Genomic DNA, 5,609 nt, shown 5'->3' on the forward strand with positions numbered 1-5,609 from the left:
TATTTTATTAGTTAAAAAATGTTTTCTTACAAATGTTTTTTTTTTTCGTTGTGCAAAAATATTTATTTTACATGCTTATCAATGAATCGGTATTTTTCAATTCCTACTATTACTTCACACTCTCCCTATTATCTTATTCAAATTTTCAATCATTAATAAAATATTTTTTATTCATCGACTCAAATTCAAATAAATTTTTTTTAAACTTGTAGTGGATGTTAAAACAGGTTTTTTTCAAATATTAATTCATTCATTAAATAGGGATGAGCGAAAAACGGAATGGAATTTTCTGATGTGTTAAACGTTAGTCATTATTTTAAATTTTACTAGAAGCGATTCAGGTGTTCACATATTTCAAAGATAACATCAGTGATCATTTCTAACTTATAGCTCTAATTGAACAAAAAAAATAGTTTATTGTGCAGATTTAAATATTTAATTATTTTATATTCGCTGTGTCCGATAAATTCAGTAAAGAACATGACGTGGTAGCGCGTGGGGTCCACATATTTTAAAACTAAACCAAATGTAAAAGATTCGCACTTTTCAGAAATTAAAAAAAAAATTTGCAAATTGACGACTCTACAGTGTCGATTATATTCACTCTTGAAATACCGTGTTTTGGTCAAAATAATTCAATTTAAAAATATTTTTTTCAGTATTTGTAGACATAGATCTGCATTTTCAGGAAATATGACTCAATTATTTTAAAATGAAAATTTAAATAATATCGCGCTGTTCAAAATATATAAAAAATATACGCGAATTGTCCTTTCTATTGCTTTCTTAAATATGAACGCTGAGAATAGGGTGTTTTGCACAAAGTAAAACTCAGTTAAAAATATTCTTTCAGCATTTTCAGACATATGTAGTCTTTTTCAGAAAATATGACGAGCATATTTGAACATGAAATTAGTTTGAAAAGAATCGCACTTTTCAAAAAATTGAAAAAAAATCGAAAGTTCTCACCGTACAGTGTCTTTTAAATCTACGCTTGATATATCGTGGTTCGAACAAAATTAATTAAAGAGAAAATTATTATTTCAGTAATTGTGGAAAAACATACACATTTTTAGAAAATATGAAGCACACGTTTTAACATGAAACAAGTTTTAAAAGAATCGATGTTTTGAAAAAAATTAAAAAAACTCGCAAAAAGTCCATTCTATTGTTTGGTTTTTATATTTACATTGGAAATATCCTACTTTTCAAAACATAAATCTATTTTAAAATTAGAAATGTTCAAGAAATTTGATGCGAAAATTTTGAGATGTAACCAGTTTTATAAAACTCACATTTTTCAAAATTGTTTAAAAAAATCCCAAAATGTCCGTTGGGTTGTTTCCTTATGTAATCAAGTAATGTTTCCTTAATGTATATCAAGTATGCTGGAAACATCGTGTTTTGCACAAAATAAAAAGCCTTTTCAAATATTCTTCCAGTGCTTTCAGACATATGAGGGTATTTTCAGAAAATATGAGACGTATATTTTAACATGAAACAAGTTTTAAACAAAATGCAGTTTACCAAAAATTTAAAAAAATCCATTTCATAGCTTTCTTTATACTAACCCTGGAAATATCGTGTTTTGGAAAAATAAATCTATTTTAAAATTTATGATTGAAAACTATATGTATTTTCAAGAAATTTCATGTGAAATTTTTAACTTGAACCAAGTTTTAAAAAAACTGAAAAAAAATCGCAGTCTGTCTCTCAATTATTTCTTTAATATGTACGTTGGAAATATCGTTTCTTTTTTGTAGAAATAAATCTATTTTAAAGACATTCTTTCGCACTTTTAGACAAATGGAGGTATTTTCCGAAAATAGGACGTACATATTTCAATATAAAACCGATTTAAAAAAAATCGTTCTTTTCAAAAATTTTTCTGAAGAATTCACAAAGCATCCACTCTCTAGAGCCTTTTATATTTTTGCTTGAAACGTCGTGTATTGAAACAAATTAGAAAGCACCTTTTGCGGATAAAATCGTTGTGGGGGAGGAGTTATCGACCATGCCAACCTTCATCTATCAAAAGGTACCTCGTGATTGAATCAAGTTAGCATACTTTATATACCAGTGAATTGATGTTTAATTTTCGTAGCGCTAGTTACGCCACAATCGTATTTGTTGAGACGTTTGTGGCATTTAAAATTATTAATTGGAATTTCTTTTTAAACCTTTTTTTTTTAAATTGTAAGTTTCTTTTTTATTTTTCTACTTGTAATTTTTGTATTACAAAATATAATCGTCAGAAGAAAGGCTCAGCATTATTCAATTAATATCCTGTAGAATCAGTAAAAAATTTATTGGCCACTAAACGGCGCCTTATAATGAAATTGCAATTCAATATAGATTGATTTAAAAATTTAAAGAAGGCAGATGTAAGCCTATTGTACCAAAATAAATTTTTGTTATTGTTTGAAACGAGAGCTTGAATTTACTACTTACCACATCCTTGAACTGTTCATAAGAATAAATGAGAATAATGAATTGTTGACTGGACATAAGCAATAACCTAAACCTTAACTAAAACCTTCATGAAGCACACTTCCAGTGTATCCCTCCGCTTGTGTTATGAGGTGATGTGTGAACAGGCTTATTATTCTAGGACGTTTTATTATTATGATTTGTGTTTAAATTCACGCGTAATTTTACCAGTCATAAAAGTTTGTAGTAATTTATAAATTCTGACTGATTGTGATTCTAAAACAAATTTCAGAAAATTAATATCACAACAAAAACAAAGTGTTTTTTTCTTTGTTTTGTTTTTATTTTTTAACCATCGTTGAATAGCGGATCCAATTTTTGGGGTAATGACTACTAAAGTTCAACTACGAAGTTTTAATTTTGAACCCAATGCAGAAGACAAGGGAACTCCTGGATCAAGTATTGGGAGAAATTCGCCTTTGAGGAGGATTCTTTGATGGGACTAACTCGCATTCGTATTACATGGAAAGGAAGACCACGAGAACCACTTACGTTTAACCTGACGACAAGGGGACTCTAACCCATAAACCCTCTACCACTGAAGATATTTCACGTCAGCACTGTGGTTGATGCAAACTGGATTCCTATCGACCCACCATAGCGGGGATTCGAACCCGGTTCTTCTCATTGGAAGTCGAACGCTCTATCCTTTGAGCGATCACGGCTCAAAATATAAGTATTTTTTTTATATCCGTCGTTGAACAACCGACCCAATATTTGGGTTCACGACTACTAGTGCTCAACTCCGTAGCCTTGTAATTTTGAACCCAATCCAGAAGACAAGGGAACTCCTGAATCAGTACCCGCAGACGTATGTTATGGGAAAATAGTATTTGTTATGGGAACATGAAGGACTTTGCGACTCGACAGATTTAACGTGCATCAGTCACCATTTACTACACGGGGAGTATTCTGCCGGCGGGGATCGAACCTAGGACATTTGCCCAGCTCCCTACCTATCAAGCTATGCCGGCTTGGATAAAATAGCACCGTTAGTCATTTATTGGTTTACATCTTGCAGAGTATGGCAATGCTTGCGGAGACTTCCAAATTTTTACGTTGTTTATTTCCTTAACATTTAAAAAACGCGTTATACAATTAAATTCCTTTAAATTTGAAACATTATTACATTTTAAGTGCATTTAAATTTAAAAAAACGCGTTATGTCGTAAACACTCCGAGTATAATAATATTTTCTGGAGCCGTTTTTCAAACTTAGGCATAAAAATCAATCGGAAGTATTAACCCGGAAGTCTTACGACTAATTTTAACTACTAGCGCCATCTGTGGTTAGTGATGGTCAACCACCCATACTGAGCTTATATTTTATTTAAAAAGAATGCGATTCGTTTCGGCAGCTGTCCGACTAATTCTCCATCTAACACAGCTACCAGTCAGATTTCCAGAATTCTTTTTTTTTTTTTTATCACTTTAGTTCTATCCGAAAGGGTTTATTTATATCTTTTAAATATTTTCTTTTCGCCCTTATGAAAGGCGTGTGTATTGTGGATCATATTAGATATTGTAGTAAATAAAACAAGAAGAACAAGAATAAATAAATAATTTTATTTTTTAAGCTCTTAATTCTATGTTCCATAAAATTGATCAAGTTTTTCACAAATAAACAGTTCCCGCGGAATACAAATAAAAATGCTTCTTAAAAAAAAAGGAAGAAAAATAACAAGCATTTTAATAAACACATCACTCAATCGATTATTATTAACGAACCCAATCTGTTAGTATTTTACCTCTTTTAATATTTTCTTTTAAAACAGAACTTTAAAATGTCTAACAGTCTTAACAGTTCATCTAAGCAATACTTATATGTAATTTGATATACAATGTTTGTCATAATTCATATATATATATATATATGCAACTACACTTAATATTTCTCAAGTAAAAAACTGTTGGTCATATGGTTTTAAAAATATGCATACACTGGTCTACGATACCCATGATAATAAATCACTACAAATACTTCACACACAGTTAAAGAGAAATCATAAACTAAACCATACCTGTTTTCTTTGAGAGGCAATTCAATGATAAGCCACATTTTCGAATGGTTCTTTAAAAGTTTTTAAGAACTATTTTTGAGAAAAACATTGATTTCCATATACAGTCTCTGCCAAATTATTAGACGGACTTTATGATTCTATGTAAAATCATAATTATTAGGTGATACAATACAGCTTTATTGTTTTTATGTGACTGAAACAGGTTTGCACTTGTTTACGTTCGTGTATGATTTTTTTTTACATTGTAATACAATACGTTAGAAATAAATACAAATAGGAAGTATATAAAAAGTCTCCCCAATAAAAACCCATTACATGTATGTTTAATTATAAAAGTATTGCATATAATATCGTGCAAAACATGTCATTATTAAAAAACTACAATGAGTCTGATAATTTGGTCTAATTATTAAAGTATACTAATATAATACGTGATATAACAAATATTCTTATTTATACAATATATCGTCCAATTTATACAGTCGTCGAATTTATATTCTATATCAGGGGTTTCCAACTTGCATGAGGCCGGGGGCCACAATTAAAAACAAAAATCGAATGGAGGGCCCAACTTTAATTATGGCGGGCCAAAATTTTATGTAGGACTCTTTTATGTTTGAAGGAACATTAAATATTACTGTCAGATTTTTACCAAGTTGTACAAAACATAAGTATGGAATTATAAATTAAAATAAGAAGTAGATTTTTAAAAATATTTAATTGCATATTAAAAAATTAGGGCTACAATAACTTTAATGTGCACCTATGTATTAAACAATTAATGTGCAACAGATATCTAATTGTTAAGATATAAAACTTTAAAAAGGTTGGTATTAAAACTTACATAGTAGCACACAAAATGTTCAATGAGAAAATTGAGGTTTGTCTGCTTCAACCACCAGAAAATAGATATTTACATTTTAAAATTTACAAATGTGTGTGTAAATATTTTTGTTCAAAATGAGTGGTTTCAAAAAGTTAAATCGGAGAATTTCTTCGAGAAAATTTCTGATATACACATGCTAAATTATATTCACAAAATACAAAAAAATGAAATAAAAAAGAGCAACATACACGATTATTTTTGTATTTGAATAA

Source organism: Parasteatoda tepidariorum, chromosome 5, assembly GCF_043381705.1.
Source record: "Parasteatoda tepidariorum isolate YZ-2023 chromosome 5, CAS_Ptep_4.0, whole genome shotgun sequence".
Lineage (NCBI taxonomy): Eukaryota > Metazoa > Arthropoda > Arachnida > Araneae > Theridiidae > Parasteatoda > Parasteatoda tepidariorum.